Here is a 20,039-nt window from a genome sequence, read left to right as displayed (position 1 = left end):
ACAGAAGGTACTATTCTTATCTTATCTTTCCTAGTCCTTTATTATGCTTGAAATCGTGTCTATCTGTGTCCCGCATCATCATTCGAGGATGAATGATCCTAAGGGGGGATAATGTAATGCCCCGCATTTCGGGCTGCAATATAGACCATGATTCCGATATGTTGATAAATCCCGAAGCCATAAAATCCTATGCCAATACATCATGATAATTATTTGTGTATCATGTGAATCCATTCAAGCTTGAATTTAGACCATAGAGGTCCTTCAACTTAAGGACCAATTGAAACTATTTTGATCGACTAAGTTTTAGGGGACGTTATAAATTGTGTCAGCTTCTATCTACCATAACTCTCTGTATATGTCAAATTAGGGATCCTACTATGTTTCAATTGATAGGTCTTTGAGTTAGCTTTCCAACAATACCAATTTTACTAAAATCGGACACCCGAGCAAGAAGTTATGGCCTTTCAAATTGATATGCGTCGCCTAACCAATCACCCATGGCCACTGGAAAGCATAGACGATAGCCTAGGCGGCGCCTATGTAAACATAGGAGACAGCCTAGGCGTCACCTATGTAAACATAGGTGATAGCCTACGCGGCGCCTATGTAAACATAGGCGATGGAATGGGCGGCACCTATATAAAGGTTTCAAGTGACTTAAACACTCCGTCTTGGGGACAAAATGGTCCTTTTCCACCCTTACTTAGCCCTAAAACATGAAATTCAGTTCCAAGGACCCCAAAATACACCTTCATTCATCAAAAGTGCTCAAGGATTCTCCTTAGGGTTTCAAAATAAAAACCCATGCAACTCAAGATTCAACCGAGGGTTTTAGGAACTAATTGCATATTTGGAATCCTCTCAACGTAGGCTTCAAAAAGCATCTAATATTTGTAGTAATCAAGGTATGTGGTATTATCTTAAAAATCTCATGGGCTTTAAAAAAATTCATGTTTTCAAAATGTGGGTTTTGAAATTACAAATATGATTATGTTTTAAACGTTTTATGGTATTGATTTGGTCTTTAGGCCTAATTCCAATGTGATTTGATATATTATATATGGATATGCACGTGTTTCATAATGATAATAAATTGAGAGCATAATTTACACAGAACCCCTCTCTTGATATAATATTTTTTTAAGTTTTCACATGATATGAATCATTTGAAATCATCTTGAAATGCATGTCATGAAATGTCTTTAAAATGTCATGATTTGGATATGGTTTTTGACTTTCAAAGAGGGGGTTGTTTTGTTCATGTTGAAATATGTTGCATATGGTGATTGAATGAAGAGAATGATATGATATTGATGACTTGCAAGTTAGGTATGACGATACCCTACAGAGTATGACATGTGATTAATTTGAACAAAGTTTGAATGCATTGATTTTCATGAGAAAGGTGGATGCCTGAAGAAGGTGTTTGAGTGAAAGGGCTCATCGCTGGAAACCGTAGTTGCCGAAGCGGGTCATATGATATTGTATTCTACATGGGAGGATAATAAAATAATTGAGAAATCTCACATGGGGGGATCGCCTGCGGTGTACTCACATGGGGGTTATACCAGCTCCAAATCCTGGCAGTTACTTGGATTGGAGGCTTGGCCGTCGAGCACCAGAGGCGGATTCCTTATAACCGTGGAATTACAATTGTAGGGTATTCCACCTATCTTAATCGCATTATATTGGTATTGAAAACTATTACATTATGCCCATGTGTTTTCGAATAATTTGATATGAAACTGTTTTATAATGGCTCTTACCTATATTATGTAAAAATATTATATTTCTGTTTCGATTTCTCTGCGTACCAGTACTTTTGTATTGACCCCCTCTCCTCCCAGGTTCGGAGGTACAGTCTAGGGATCTAGAAAACCAGTAGATTCCTTCCGACAGATCGCAGAATCAAGTAGTGAGCCTTCTATATTTCGGAAGGCCTGATGTCTGCAGTTTAATTTATCATTTATTAGTTTTGGGTCTACTGGGGGCCTTGTCCTAGTTTTCAGATAGATATTTGTTTCAGTCATGTAGTAGAGATTTCGCAGACGTTACAGAGATGTTGTGTTGAGATTGTTGGACAATATTCCCCATTATTACTTTTGCATGATTCTTGACTATGTTTCCGTTATATTGTGTATCTTCTACATTTCTTCTATCTTATGAATTGTGTGCGTGATTACCAGACAGATAGGGGTGTTTCGGTCCTCATGGTTTGGAATACTTGTCACGGCCAAGGCCCAGTTCGGTTCGTGACAAGGATTCAGAAAGAGCATTAAACATTTCAACTTACGGGTCGAAACCCTCATCTAATCCCCAAAAATCAATATTCAATACTTAGTCTTTCTATCCATAATAAAACTTAACAATCGCATTTACACGCAGTATATAACACGCATTATCAAATGAAGAAGAGTAGATAGAACAGTTACTCAAAGCCAAACCATAAATCCTTACTTTATTCACCAAATATCCATCTTTACTTCACAATCCCAAAAGGACATCACACTGTCCAAATTGTAATCTATTCATCGATACGAGAATAATGATACCTATATTTCACCATTGTGCTTTGGGTCCAAAAACGACACTAAAATCCCCAAGTGGGTCCCACTTATAGAAATCATATTTTCGAGGTCAATCCAACATTCATACATGAACAAAGAATCATAACCCTTAAGAAATGGGTGAAAACAAGCTAATTTGGGGCTAAAATCAAACCCAAAATCTATTTGTGGTTTTGGGTCAAGAAACAGGAGTTTCACCAAGAAAGGGATGAAATCTTACCTAAAATTCAAAGATATTCACAATAATATATTTAATCGAGATCCCAAGTCACACAAAGGTCTTGATTTTGAGTTATCATATTCATTAAGGATTTTGCTTACAAGAGAGTAGGTGGAAATGAGCAATTTTGTGACCTAGGGGCCCTATGTATAGCCCTTTCAGGTATACAGGTGTTGATATCACACACCTAAGTGTTTCAATCACACACAGGCTGAATGAGCAGGTATTGTTGACCCGTCCTAATGGGAGCCTTTTCGTAACGGGCATCCCATGTCTAACTAGCATCGAATACAACCTGTGTTACCTAACCCAACCTCAAGCTGCCTACCCTGAGTTGGCTGAATTTCAAGCATATAACAAAATATTATAACAACACACATAAAGACTCTAGGATAGCATCACAACCGTGACCCGTCCAACCGATTCCAACCATCCTACACCAATCGCTCAACCATACCAAAGGCTATATACCACGCCATAACCAAATAAGTTCCAATACATAATATAATTAATCCCAAAAGAAAATACAATGGAACAGTGAGAAATTATATCCAATGAGGTCAGCCCATCAGCTTATTCCAATGCCAAGTCTGATACCAATACTGATCCTGCCCATTCCAACCCATAGCAGTACCACAAAGCCTCTAACCAAAAGAGTAATAAAATCTTATTGGGACATACCCCCAACCATGGACAAAACCAATATCAAAAATAAAATCAAAGTGACTAGAAATATCCATAACACAAAATGGAGCCTTCCAAAAAAATGGATCACTACTTCAGTCCAAAAGTAGATCCTTGAGTCAATCACTATGTAGGAGAAGTAGAACGGTCGGTCCCTACATACCGTAGATTTACAGCCACCAGTAGATGGGTTAACGGATAAACGACAGCATGATCTCAGGATAAGGATAAAATAATGCCATTTATAATCCAAGTAAAACCATCATGTGCACACAACCATACATATGTACATATAACCATGTCAGCAATGGGGATTGGGTTTAGCATGCCATTAAAACCTTTACCTGGGTTGTGTAGCTTTTCCATCCTAAACCACCCATGGGCTATATGGCTTTAGATCCCCTACTAAAATAGCCCTAGTACGTGTAGTCACACCACCAGGAAAGAAAACCTAGGTTTACTAGTAGATCCCAAAACGTATAGTGTGACATCATGCATATGGTCACCAAGACCAATCTCACATCGGCAACTATGAGTTTCCAGTTTTGGTCCCCCCGGACCTCCAACTTCCACGACTTTGTTGTATATACCTCCATTATTGCCCAATTAAAACCATTACCAAGAAACCAACCAATGCTTTTAACATTTATTAACCAAGGCCATTTAGTGGTGGAATCGTCATACCAACCATACTTGCAAGTACTATCCATAGCTTAAGGGGACTTCCAAGTTCCCTTCCATTTACTATATTAAAAAAATTGGAGGATTCCATGTACCCCAAAAGCATAACCATTTATCCATTTACCTTTCCAAGACATTTAAACTATGCATTATTCCTTTACCAAGTTTTAAAACAAGCAAGAGTTTGATTAAAAGTACTCAGTGCTATGAAAACATTATTATAGGCATTTTGTCAAACACATTAGGGGTATAATATAATCAAAACCAATTCTAATTACCACTTAGCCATTCTCATGCAATTCAATTATCCAAAACCACCATTAATGCATATAAAGTACAGTTAAAATCATGGAAAACCATAACCAAGGATTTAATATCAAAACCCCCAATTAATATTTGAAAACAAAAACCATTCAATTAATGAAGTCATGAAAACATTCATAAAAACCATGCTTCTAGATTGACTTAAAAGTGAGGAAAGAGAGCATGCCTTAAACCAAGATGATGATGGAAAGAGATAACCAAGACAAGCCCAAAATAATTCCTCTAGTTTAAACCCTAGCTTACCTTGCCCAAAAGCTTTTCAAAGAACTATAAATTGTTTTAGAAGATTTTCTAAGTGTTAATGAATAGAATAATAGGGTAACTAACTGTAACGCCCCATTTTTTTTAACCAGAATTCTACACGGTGCTCATGACCCCGAAGGACCACAAGCTAACCCATGACTGATATTTGTACCTATATACTACATAAAGGACTGTAAAATACGGAAACATGAACTGAAAGGCCATAAAGTTCAATACTAATACATAACTAAAAATACGGTATACAATACCAAAATAAATCTAAAATAACTGTCTGACATGCTTTAGTCTGAAAGCCTCTAAACTGTCTGAATAAGAAGTTGATGGGATAGGTCCCCAACTAACTCTAACTACTGAAATAAACTAAAATAATAAAGTAATCATCACATCCTCAAAGGATAAGGACTCACTGGTAAATCTGACTGCTGAACTAGGATGCTACTAATGCTCTGGAGCTCGTACTTCTAAACCTATGGTATAAGATACCATAGCGTAAATGCGTCAGTACTTGAATGTACTGGTATGCAAGTGAGGTAGGCTGAATGCAAATGGTTCATATGCATGAATAATACTAATAGTCTGACTAACATGAACATGAGAATACATGCATGACTACGTAACTGTAACTAATATCATGATAGGACTGAATACTGAGGGACTGATACTATGTTACTGATACATGAATAACTATTTCTGATAGTTCTGATTATGAAGAACTGGTCTGGTTGACTGTATCTGACAGTCTTGAAGTTGAATACTAATAACATGAGTTCTGAGAACTGATATAACTTATAACATGAGTGACTGTATCTAGCAGTCCTTAATCTGAAGAACTATCTGAGTTCTTTTACTGAGACTGACACTGAAACTGACACTATAACTATGTGAGGGAATCATCTAACCAACATTCCCCAAATATAAACTTGCGGGGTCCAACCTGTAACCCCAGCTACAAGGGTGTCAATACCATGCCATAGGTAGAGATAACATGTGAGTAAACCCTATTCTGTTTGGGAGCTCTTTCCAGCTGCCCTTGCTATTAGGTAAACTCAAATAAGATGTATTAGCTCTATATGTAGGGACATCTCAACCTACGCTGGCTACTTAGTTCTGGAACACAAGGATTGCTTCTAAGGAGCACACCGTCCACTGAATAACAGGTGAGTCCCCATCCTTGGGTTCACTCGGTGTTGAATCCTACTCCCAACTGAATAGACACTGAACTAATTAACTAAACTAAACTGATACTAATGGTATTGTTTAGTAGAGCTAAACTGATTTCACTGAGTTTCATTGACTGACAGAATACTACTGATATTTAAGGACTAACAGAGAGTACTGAAGTTACAGAGAATACTGAGTACTGGGATCACTGAGAGTCTTGAATATTTCTTGAGTCACGTAAATAACTAAGTTCTATGGATCATGGCTCGACTGAGGATATCATGAAAACATGACATGGCTCTAGGCACACAGCTAAATTGTCGGGTACAAGTACCCCAGGACTCGATAGAATGGGACTGACAAGGCTTGACACTTTTAATCACTAAACCAATATCAACAAATTCATAATTTTTATAAAACTATAAGTTGAGAATTTCTTGAACCACATATCATCATAACGTTGTACATGGATATTATTGCATATAAACATGGCAAAATTTCTTGCTTCTAATCGTATAAACATCTCATCAAGCAATCACAATGCATTGGTTTAGCATAGGGATCATCTTAATCAAGTAGGTATAGCATAATGTAAGCGGCATGACATAATATTGACATATGGAAACTAAGTACTTGCTCATCATTCATTCCTTCGGGCATACTATAAAACACCTTGCATGCACATAAAGAGCATAGGTATGATCATCAATTTAATACCACGGGGTTTCACCATTTAACTCTATTGCATGAATTTTAACCCTATACTAACATGGTTTCATAAAAGCATGATAAAAATTCAATATTGGTAGTCATACAACCATAACAATGTGAGCATAATCAATTCACCGCATAAATATCATGATATAACATTTAAAAGAGGATTCTTGGGCTTCATGAATGAAAGGGATCCATGAATGAACACTATGTATACCTTAGTTCTTTATTCTATGAAGATTGATGGACAGATTCTTGAATTTGAGTCTTGGCTGTGGATTCCCAATTTAAAACCCTATCTTGTTCTTGAGAGAAACCCTATATTTTGGATAAAATACGATTGAATCACGTGTTATAGGGTATATATAGGGGTGGGAAATTGACCCTTTTAACCCTGGACGTGTCTTTAATTTCTGAGAAAATTTCTCGACTTTCATCTTTGGCGCAACGCGGTGCAAATGACAAATGGGAAATTACATGGTGGCGCGACGCAGAGCTATCACATTGCCACCTTGTCTGTGACCTGGAAGTTTGGTGCAATGCGCCACTACCATGGAACAACATTGGAAATTGACAATTTCCATTGGAGCTATCTTCGTGACACGCTGAAGGCTCAGGTGATACACTGTCTCACTAAAAAGGCTATAACTCTTCACCCGGGTATCGAATTTGGACGAATTTGGTATCAATGGAAAGCTTGAAAATACCACATGTATAAAAGTGGATTCATCTTTGAAACAAGTCTTTAACATTACTGGGACAATTATAAGCTAGGTAGAAGTACGGGGTATTATAATATCTCCCCCTTGAGAACATTCATCCTCGAATGAGACTGAGAGTGAGGGGAAGAACATAAAATGTACATACTGAATCTAAATAACTGAAACATAATCTCATGACTGACATGACTGAAGAGCTGAATATAACATACTGAACATGCATATTTAATGCATGACTGATAATTAACTCATTAATACACTACTGAATATTTTGATGAACTTTCTCATAGTGAGAATACATGCCTAATGCATCATTACATGCCTAAACTAATATATGAATGCATTACGAAATATGTAAGGGTACTTAGTACCAAGTTTTTAATGGGGATCTGAGCATGAACTGAATACCAAGTTTGTAATGGTAGTTTGAACATGGAACTAAGTAAGTTTAAGAAAATTGTTATGTAAGCTAAAAAGTACTAATGGCCCAATGATTATGCTAGAAGTATGCATGAACGGGAACCTGAGAACATGACTGAGGCAGAAACATGACACATAAACTGAATTTCGTGAACTGAACTAAGCCCCTAAATACATGGCTCATGACTAGGATTCAAACTTGAGGGTCAACTTATGAGTATACCCCTTACTCCTAAACTGGATTCATTACGTGAAGAGAGAATGGAATTCTTATGTTATAAAAGTTCTGAGAATTATAGCGTATCTCCCTATTAGGATACTAGATCCCTCAAAGAATACCGACTTGGCTGAGCTATCAAGGAAAACTGGGGCGATGTACAAGGCACCTAGGAACTGAATCGTGACTGATTATCTAAGATCTGATAATGAGGCCTGATATATGAACTGAGCAGAGCTTGCATCTACCTGATTGGTTCATCTTAGAATGGTTTTTTCATGAGATTTTGGTTAGGGCGTATAGCTGGCGACATGGAAACCAAACTGTACAAATTTGTCTGTAGAAGACAGCTGAGTTAGAAAATCATAACTTGATTGAGATTCAGTAAGACCAGTTGAGGCCTATGAACATCATCTAAGACAAAGTAACTAAGCTCTATGCACTACAACTGAGACAACAGAAAGATTTATGAGGTGCTGAGCATAAATGCATAAATGTACTCGCTTATCTGATTAATGAATAACTAATAGTTGAATATTGGGAATGTGAGACTGGTATGTACTTAGTTTGAATAACTGTGCTGATACTATAGAGCATTATACATAGGAGGTAAGGACTAACTGAGTAACATGAGGTGACTGAGCATGGATTCATGAAGTCTGTATTATTTGCGAATATGAGACCAAGCGTACTACATAATTTGGAAACATTCCATAGACTGAGGTATTGAAACACCTATAACTGAGTAACTGATAACTATACGCTATGGTTAAGCAAGTCTAAAATTAAACTGAGTTTTCTGATCTGATTATGGAACTGAAGCTGACACTATAACTAAGACTATAACTGAGATTCTTACTGGAACTGAATATTGGGTTCTGATAATTGAGGTTTAGACTGATATTGAAGCATTGAGACTGGATACTAATAACTACTTAGGGAATAATTGGCATAGGCAAGGATCCGATGCCCAAATAAATACTATACAACCCCAACAATCGACTAAGGCCTAAGGAACAAAATACCAATATTATGGATTTATCCAGAGATTTATACTGAAGGTATACATGACGTAATCTGAACTTGACTGATCACTAGGAGTAAAGCATGAGTCATGTGGATAGAACATATGGTAAAACATGACATAAGTGCCTGAGTCATAAGTTGCATGACTTAAGTCTGAAATTTCTATCTTCATGGAACATGGCTCATACTACTGAGGGTGTTGGAACCCGTCCTGCTAGGAATTTGACATGCACAAGATCCTAGGGAAAGTATGTGAAACATGCATAAGTAAAATGATGACTGTGGTATAAAAAAATTGCACTGAGATAAGAGTAGGTCGGGAATCATCTTCCTTTAGTAATTTTCTACACAAAATGGAACTATAACTAGAATCTGAAGGCTTGACTTTCTGACCCCATGGTTTAACCGCTATGCAAGGTTTCAAAAGAAAGGAAACTCATGAATATGAAAAAGTGTGAACATGTAAATGAGAGATCTATAACATACTCATGACTGCATCAGGAGAATTTCCTAATTCTGCCGGTACTAAAGTGCATAGAGGCTACTTGGGCATTGCCCACTAATAGAGCTGGAATTGGCACCCTACTGATTAGGGCGACCAGACTAAACTGAGGAGCGGAGATGACTCTGATAACCTGACTGGGGACAATCTCTGACCTTGTGACCTAACTCACCATATTCGAAACACAAACTACTGTCGGCTCTACACACACCCTTATGATGCTTAGCACACTCTGCGCAAAATGAATGAGTAAGAATCCTACTCTCACTATGTTGAGCCTTGGAGCCTGATGCCATTTTCCTACGGTTATTTTTGAATTTTGGTGCTGAGGCACTAGCTGAAGAGTGAACTAGGGCTAAACATTTCTGACATAACTGAGAACGGTTACCACCATGTGACCCATGTTGTGTAAAACTATAACTACCTGTTCTGGATCTTTTACTTTCTCTCCCCTTCTTCTTAAGCTTCTGCTCCTCAATCTTTTGAGCATACACCATCAACCTAGACAATTCCATATCACTAATCAACATCGTAGTCCATCACTCTTTAACCACTCTGCCTGATACCCCAGACATAAACTTATTCATTGTGGACCTACTTTCTGCCACTACATGGGGAGCGTACCTGGCTAACTGAATGAACTTAAGGGAGTATTCTTTCACGCTCATCATACCTTGTCTGAGATTGATGAACTTTAACACTTTAGCCTCTTTCTGCTCTATGGGAAAGAACCTATCTAAGAAAGTTGTAGCTAACTCTTCCTACTCTATAGGCTCTGTATCTATACCCCTTTCTACCTTCAACTATTTATACCACGTATGGGCTATATCTTGTAGCTGGTAGGTGGCTAACTCTTCACTTTCACTAGAAGTCACTCCCATGATTTTTGTGACTTTCTGAACCTGATTGAGGAACTCCTGTGGATCCTCTTTAGACTCTGGGTCAGCCGAAACAGCGGCTTACCATTTATTCTGAGCTGCAACTGAACTGGCTAGATTAGTGAATGCATTCCTGAATTCTGCATGAGAGACGTATTTGTCCAGGGAATCTGCTTGGACAGGCTGAGGTGCTAACTGATTTTTGGTTCTTCTTTTGTTAGTTCTTCTGAAGACATATTCTGTAAATTAAAGGAAGAAGTGAATTCTACTGAGATTTTAATGGGAGCTTTTGCTCACTGGCACGACATGAATATTGAAATAAGGGAAAATATTCTTAAAATAGGTCATAGCCTCCTGCACATAAGTGTGGTGCACAACACACACATGTACAAAATTTTACTAGATGCGGTTTTCATACTTCCTAGGACACTGTTGAACTTGTATCTGATACCGAGTTTGTAATACCTCGATTTTTTGAACCGGCATGCTACATGGTGCTCATGACTCCGAAGGACCACAAGCTAACCCATGACTGATATCTATACCTATATACTGCATAAAGGACTGTAAAATGTAGAAACCTGAATTGAAAAATATGATCATATTACTGTCTTTCCAAAATAAGGGTTAAAGCCCACTTTTCCCTTTGAAATAAATTTCTTCCTGATAATAACTATTTGTTGTACCTTGTTTTGATGATAAGTGGCTATAGTACAACTGGCATGCGTCTACAATGTTTTGTCCTCTTGTGTAACAAAATGCGCAGGTGTTGTATGTCCTATGTAGGACACCTGGCCCAATTACATTTCAAGCCTCATCATTACTAAACAATAAAAGAAAAATGATTATTTTCTATTACATAGTTATTGCAAACATTTTATGATGAAGAATGAAAGAAAGGCAAAAAGTCAATTTCAATATTATGCCAGTTCTTTTTTATTGTTTGCTAAATAGTAAATGTTCTTGATCCCAGTATGAATTACTTATTCTCTGAGAGTAATTCTCTTTTCTTTTTGTTTTCAGATTTCCTTTGGTAGAGTTGCTAACGATTTAAATTTGTTAGAGTTAACCAATGTTGAGAAGTCTTGGTAGAGTTGTCAAGTTGAGATTATAGTAGAGTTACTACAAGCAGGAAGAGCATAGAGTTGGGTTTAAGTTCGAGTCTTTAATCAAGAGGTTGAATATTGTGAACTTTTTAGACCATATGAGGGCAAGTCATTGTTTTTTTTCCTTGATAAAGGAGGTTTCTATGTTATATTTGGTGTTCTTTATATTTCATGTGTTGAGTTCCTTGTAAGTTTACTGTGCTTTTGCCTGTGACTAATTTTGAGGGACTTGATCTCTCACTGTGTAGTGCAACCCCCAAGGTTCAAATAATTGGTATCAGAGCTAGAACACTCTAAAAAGTTCACACCTAGAGTGATTTGGTTAGCATGGCTGCTCCACCTAACATAAAAGAAGAGTGATCTACCACTAGACCACCTAGATTTAATAGACAGTATTTTGGGTGGTGGAAAATCAGGATGTTTGACTTTATTATGACTAAGGATAGTAAACTTATGGACATAATTATTTAAGGGGCTTATGGTCCGTTTGCAAGAGTCAAAGAAGGATAAATAGATAGAATGGTAGTAAAAAGTAGAAAAGAGTTCAATGATGAAGATAGAAAGAAAATTGAAAAGAACTACAAGGAAAAGAAATTACTAACGTGTGGTATTGAACCCGATGAATATAGAAGGATCTCAGCCTGTGAAAATGCCAAGAAGATTTAGGATTGCTTGAGGACTACTCATGAAGGTACTACTTATGTTAAGGTTTCTAAAGTAGACATGCTAACTACTCAGTATGAAACCTTCACCATGAAAGAAGAAGAAATAATCCATGAAATGCATAAAAGATTCACTTCTATCACAAATGAGCTTAACTGCTCAGAAGAAGTGATATCATTGTATAAGAAAGTACGAAAGATTCTTGTTGTTTTTTCTAAGTCCTGGGAAAGAAAATTTGATACCATAACTGAAGCAAGAAACCTAAAGACCCTCACTATGGATGAATAGATTGGAAATATAAAGACTCATGAGATGAATAAGCAGTAAGATCTAGAAAAGAAGGAAGTTAAAAGAGAAAAATCTCTGGCATTAAAGGCTTCAAAACATGATTCAAGTGAAGAAGATACTGATGTTGCCTATTTGGGAAATAGATTGTTCAAGCTATGAAGAAGAGTTGCCAGTTCCAATAAAGTTGAAGAATCAATAAAAAGGGAATCAATATTAAGGTGTGTCACAAATGAGGAAGTCCTGAGAATTTCATTAAGTATTGTCAAATGCATAAAATGGATTACCAGGAATACCTTCAGACTAGAGATGACAAATTAAAGAATAGTAACTAGGTCCCTAAAAAACCAAGAAAAAAGACTACAACTGCGTATGTAGTAAAGAAAGCTTTGACAGCATGAGGAGATTCTTTCAATGAATCTGATGAAGATCAAAGGTCTGGAGATGTTTCTATGCTAACTGTGGAATATAGTCCACTTATCTATGAATCCTTGCTTTCCTTCATGGACAAATAAAAGATAAAGAAGAAAATAATGTATACACCCATGGGAACTTCTTTGGAAGAAAACAGTTGAAGAAAACACAAGTTGAGAATACAATCAAGAAAGAGAGGGACCTAGTCCCATCTCAAAGGTAAGTGCCAAAATAATGTTCGTTAAAAATTTATAAGATTTTGTTTTAAAAAGGCCACATGTCCTCTTCTATATGAAAAAAAATGTCAATTCAAATCAAATATGGAGAGTTGCTCCTTTATAATCGGACTTATTTATTCAAACGGATACCTCTTATATGTCAAACGGTCATTTACTTAATTATAAAAAAAATTGTTTTATTTCACTCTCTTCTAAATTAACTCAAAGCATTCTTCTAAATCATTTTCTTCATTAGTCTAAACTTGTCCTTTCTTTTCCTCTCACAAAAAATTCAAAATGGTTGAAATCACATCTTCTTCAAACCCCATAATAGAATTATCTTTTGATCATCCTCATGAGTCACTAAGTGCTTTACCTATTAGTCCGTCTCATGAAATTCTCAAAACCCTAGGTGAAATAATTCCAATAAAACTTCTAAGCTCCAGTAAATGTCCTGCTGAGTTAGTCTTTGAAGATGACTTAAATAAAGGCTTTGCTTAACCTATTGACCAAGATATTCATCAATTTGAAGGACCTCTTTTCTAAGAAAAACTAGAGTCCTCCAATGTTTCTCAAATCCATGTCCCCTTTAAAGAATTGAAAGGTACTAAATTTTAAAAAAAACATACAAGTACTTGGTTCCCTAACTCCCTCTACGTCAAACCCCATATTTGTCTAACTAGTTATCGAAGAGATCCCAATAAAGAAGTCAGATTTATTTAGCAGTGTAAATTGGGTAGCTAAGAATTTAATCTTGCTTGCAAATGATTCCAAGGAAAGTCCAGTATGTGTAGAGGAGCAAATAGCAGGAGAAAGGGATAATTTAACAAAGGATAGGAAATTTATATTACCTCCAAATGAACAAGATAAAGAGGATGATAATGAACAACCTCTGAGCTGGAAAATTAAGATATTGAGGGATTGTAAAGGAAAGGAGAAAATGATTGACTCTTGTGTTCAGTAAACAAGATCCTATTCCACTAGGGGTTATGAAAATAAATTCCTAGCAGATGCTATGAAGGAAAGTAAGTTTTCTACCTTTAAAGAAATAAGACTCAAGAAATCTATTATTGAGGAGGAGAAAAATATTGATGTTTTAAAGGTTAGAGAAGATGAGTATGTTGATTCTGATGTTGCTGCAATAACTAAAAAGAGAAGATAAGAAGTTCATGTTTTTGGGAAAACCAGGTTCTCTGATTCAAAGTCTGGAATCCCTATAAGAATAAAACAAAAATATATTACTATTATAAAGAAGAAAGTATTTAAGGGACTTGGTACAAAGAAAGAAAAACTGATGAAAAGGAAGATCCAAGTAATGAGCCCAAAAGAGTGAAAAATGAGAAAGAATAGAAAGACATGTCTAGAGAAAGAAGGATTGGAAACCTTAAAACACAAAAGGTGCTATCAAGAAGAGTGTTTGAGCCTAAGATCTATGAGAAACCTATGATGGTAGAGTTGGTAGAGTATGTTAGGCACCAAGGATGACTATAACTATTTGAGGAAGTAGAACCAGTGGTTTTTCAAAATGAAGTTAGAGAATTCTATTATTCAATTTAGTTCTCAGAAGATGGATTGATTCTATATGTATAGATGCAATGAAAAGAAATAATAATGGACAAAAAAAACCTTGGGAGGACTTTAGATGTACCTATTATAAGTGTGAGGACAGTTGTGAAGCAACATTCCATAACTGAGTTTATGGTTGAGGCCTCAAAAATGAGTGGGACTTCAACGGCTATAGAAAAGAAGAAGTTTTTGAAAAGTGAGTTTCAACTTGTTTTAGAATTTATTAATAAGTTCATGTTGCCAAGATTAGAGAAAAGGACCGTTTCCTCTTGTATTGATTTGTTTTTTATAGAATGTCTGAGTAAGTTTGAGTTGATGAGTTTGTCTGCTCTAATAATAGAGCACATGTAATCCATGAAAAGGAAGGAAAACATGGAATGACTTATTGTTACTTGTTGAACAAGATATTTAATCATTTTGGAATGGTTAGGATTAGAGTAACACCAGGAACATTCAAATAAAAGATCAGTCTAACTACACTAGTGGAAAATAAATGCATTGAAGGGACAGTGGGAACTGTCTCAAGTATCTAAACAGCTGATTATTCAAGAAACTATAAGCAAGGAAATAGAGAAGTTGAGAAATAAATTAGTCTCTAAGGATGGTGAGATACAGCTATATTTTGAGGGACCAGGTGCTTCTGAAGAACTTGCAGCAAAAAATGGTTACCTCAAGGTCAAGGATTCAGAATATATTATTGAAGTTCAAATACTTAATGCATAAGTAAGAAACCTTACCAAGCAATTAATGGATACCTATGCTATAGAGCATGCAAGAATGTAGATGTTGCTAAAATCCCTCTCCCCAAGCCCCCCTCTACCTGAGTCATATCCTTATTGTATCGGTCTATCAATTATGTGCCAGTTTCTAGTTCATGTTTCTTTTGTGGCCTTTGAAAACATTCTTTTTATAATATATTTTGATATAGTGTAATGGTGGTGATCCTACTTAATCATGAATGAATTTCTCTTTGTGTGCTTCATCTATTTTCTCTGAATTTTAAAATTGTTCTTCATAATAGTATTGCCCTAATGGCCATAAGTTAACTAATATGCTCTTATCTTCACTCTTAGTTTACTTTTTTAACTTTTTAATGATGCCAAAAGAGGGAATACTGACTTTATGTATTAAGGGCCTAGTATGTTAAGGTACAAAATGAGTATGGCATATTGATAGGGGGATGAAATGATAGTGCATATTGAAAAAGGGAAGTATGATGCGGTACAATAACCGGGGGAAGTAATGAGTTGAGTTTTTGATACAAATGACAATAAGGGACAAGGTACCTAAGCTGCATGATAATGGAATCATGGTGTTATAAGATAGGGTGAATATTTAACTTCTGTAGTGGTAATCACACTAATTAAATGTGATGAATGGGTAATGATGCCTAAAACTCTATGGTAGGATTTTCATTATCAGAAAGTGTGAAAATTGTTGTATCTTCTTTTGATGATGAGAAGTTAACTTTAAGGGGACAGGTCCTTGATGTTCAAGGCTATTGTATCACCGGCATAATCTGCACAGTTTTTTCCTCTTATGTAACAAACTGCGCGGGTGTTGCTTGTACTATTTAAGATACCTAGTCCAATTGAATTTAAACCCTGATCATCACTCAATTACAAAAGGAAAAGAATGTTTCTCTATCAAGGAGCTTTTGTAAACACGAAAGGATGAAGAGTGAAAGAAATTGCAAAAACTCAAGTTCAACATTGCCCAAGTTCTTATTTCCCGTATGCTAAAATAGTAAATATTCTTGAGTCAGTTGAGTATGTAACTGAATTACTCAATCTATAAGAGTAATGCTCTTTTCTTTTTTCTTTAAGAGTACCTTAGGTAGAGTTGCCTAAGCTTGAAACTGGTTAGAGTTAACTAGTGTTGAGGAGCCTTGGTAGAGTTGTCAAGGTGAGATTGTAGTAGAGTTACTAGAAGCAGGAGGAGCCTAGAGCTAGGATAGAGTTCAAGTCTACAATCAAGAAGTTGATTAGAGTCCTCTAAATATCTTGCCTCTTTGAAGCTCTAATTATCCACCTCGCTGATAATTGAAACCTTTGCCAGCTTACACAGTTTTGTGATAAAATGAGGAAATGGTAAAGCACTAGTAGTCTTGTGTACCCGAACAAATATTTCATCTACAATAATTTAGCCGCAAATTATTCTCAGTCCCTCAAGTAAACTTTCCACTAAAATTGCTTTTCATGGATCCAATTTTGAATCACCACCAGTTGACATCAATTAGAGTCTAACTATGACCTACCAAAACCTTGCCTTGAAGTTCAATAAGGATTTGGCAATCCTCTCTCTATTTCTCAAGAAAGATGGATCACCATAGTCTGTCAACACTCATGCTAACCACGGCATTTGGGTAGATACAACAATAATAATATGGTCAAGCTTTGGAGTGATGGTCGGAGTAGTATACAACTAATCAAAAAGGATCTGGTTGATAGTATGCTCAAAAATTACCATTGTAACTCTTCTAATTGGAATTCTTATTCTATTATGCATGTCGGCCACTTTCTGTACCTTTGGGCACTTATTCTAGCACCACAAAGTAGTTAGCCAAATATTCCCTAATATTTATGGGGTAGTTGGATCCTGAACGCATCTTCAACTCACCAAGCTCATATTCATTAAACTGTATCTCAATATCCAGGCATTCCGAAAGCTCTGTGGTGATGATCTGATACCCTCACTAATAGGCCTTTTCATGATCATATTCTATGTATGTTGGATGCCATTATAATAGTGCTTATTTGTTCCCTCAACCTTCCATCTAATGAATCACACTTTTATGTCTTTATCACAGATCGTATTATTTTCTTCTAATTTATGTCTTTTTGTAGGACTAGTACTATTCTCCTTTTTACTTCCCATGTTTGGTCTAGAGCTAGAACTCTTGTTCTCTACCCATCATGACTGACATAAATAATCAATGATACTTCTCCTCTTTAGACTAGGGGGGAGATCTTTCTTTATTCTCACTTTGCTTTGAGTAAAAGGTTGTGGCCTTTGTGTCAACCTAAGGTTTATCTTGGAGTCTCAATATTGTGGCTTCCTGGGTTGGACTTATTCGACCTCCATCTCTCCTCAAAGGTAACTGTTGTATGATTGTACCTAATATAGAAAGTAAACCAATAAGTTATAAAATTAAGAATTAAAACAAGATGATGACTATGACATTATTTCAATAGCGATGGGTTGGGTGACAATTTATCACTTGTGCGATGGGTTGTCACTCCAGTCATCAAAGCTGAAGTATATTACAATTAACCTTTAAGATTATTGTGATTATTCCCTTGATGGGTCATTGCAATGCTGATAGTTTTTCATGTTCATCGTCAGCTTAAACCAGAATACAATATGAAATTATGTAGGTTGTGTGATAAGTAAAATGACAGTCCATCACCTAAGCAATGATATGTCAACCAATCCATAACCCTTATCCAATATTTAGTGAATTGAGAAGTTGTGCAATGGTTGACGTGATGTTCCATCACTGGGGTGGTAATCTGTCATTTAATCCATCACAACTACCAGTTTGCAAAATTTCCTTCGATGCATTTTATCAAACATGCAATGGGCAAACATTTTTGTACGTAAACGAAGGATAAAATGAGCTTAAATGCTTACAGGTTTTACTCAATAGTGCAATTCGCTCTACCACAATGTATTTAAAACAACCTTTCAACCCAATTAAAAGCATAAAAGAAAATATAAAAGATGATGTGATTCAACAAATAATAAAGTTTCCAAATTATGTTAAACATTAACGAAGAAGATAACGTAGCTAAATACGAACAGAACTATCAATCTAGGCTTTTGTGCAGACTAAATATAACAAAATAACAATGTTTAGAACAGGTGAAGGCATAATGATTTAGCTTTAATGCTAGAGTGAGTTAAATTATGGGATAGTTTAAATAGGAATGGATGATGAAAAGAGTAAGTAATATGGGATGGATATAATTTAAACCGACTTACCAGTAATGGTCCGTCGGTGTTTTGATAGTCCATCACCCGTATCATTGCCACATTCCAGAATGATGCCCTCAGCTTGACTCTATAATGGGTTGGTTAACGGTCCATCACTGAAGCAATAGCCCGTCGTTCCTATCGACATTTGTTATCTAGAATGAACAAACTTTCATCAATTTGTGATGGTTTGGTTTAGGGTCTGTTAGCTACCCAACATCCTATCGTGCTCTCCATCGCCTCTTATCCAGAATGTAAATATCTTTATTCTCCTATAATTGTTTAACATCGATAACCCGTCAGCCTTGCAGTAGTCCATTAGTCCATCCATCAAGACTGATCAGTTTTCTTAACTTATTGTCAACTTTAGTCCACCACACTTAGCTCAAAGATTACAAAGACTTTCCAACAAAAAATCTAAACTATTTGATTTTATAGTACATTGTGAGTTTCCTTCTACTAGCGCCTGATTTAGTGTTGCGACACTACTCGTGTGTCTTGATTACTCAGACTTCATCAAGATACATCAATGTTACAAACTTCATTTCTTCTTGTTGGCTAACATAATAATAGGTACATTGTCTGTCCACTTCTAATAGCTTCCCATTAGTGTATTCGAGTTCTACCATATTACATGCAAGGACCTGAGTCACTTTGAACGAGTAGAACCATTTTGACTTCAATTTCCCTAGGAATAATTTAAACTTTGAGTAAATAATAGTACCAAATATCTAACTTGGAAATATCTCTTTTTTTCAGTCATGATATAACTTCTTCCTCAACTTATAAAGGTTAGACTTTTCATATGCGCAAAAATAAAGTTCACCCTTCTCATTCAGTATCCAATCTCAAATCAAATGCATATTCCAAACTCAAGTTTCCAACTCATATTCGAACTTTCAAAAGCCCACAATGCTTTATTCAAGCCCCACCAATTGGTACAGTGTAATGACCAACTTTTGTTGACTCATGTGAAATATTTATTTATGTATGATTTGACTATTTTATCCCTTTCTAAGGTTGGATTATGGTATTTTTGAAGTGTGGGGATTATTGGCACGAATCGTCATTTATTTGTGTGGTTTATACGAGATTATGATTTTTGATGATCTTAAATGCTTACTATTTGACTTTGGTCAACATCTTTTGATATGTGCATCGGATGGCAAAATGGACTGTGCTAGAAGATCCAGAGTGTTAATTTTAGTTTGGTAACATGGTTGGTGTGGTTTTAAGGATTTTGTATCTCATTTTAACCCTAGATTTGAAAAGTTTTAAAATTGGATCTCGAGGGTCAAATTTGTGAAAATAACATTTTTTTCAAACTTCGAATGTCGTCATTAAGTCTAGAGCGTCGAATTTTATAAGATATAATAGTTTGTTTGCATTCTAAGGATCCGGATTATTCTTGAGGGGTCCCCAGAGCAATGAA

Source organism: Capsicum annuum, chromosome 4, assembly GCF_002878395.1.
Source record: "Capsicum annuum cultivar UCD-10X-F1 chromosome 4, UCD10Xv1.1, whole genome shotgun sequence".
Taxonomy (NCBI): domain Eukaryota; kingdom Viridiplantae; phylum Streptophyta; class Magnoliopsida; order Solanales; family Solanaceae; genus Capsicum; species Capsicum annuum.
This window is presented reverse-complemented; position numbering follows the sequence as displayed.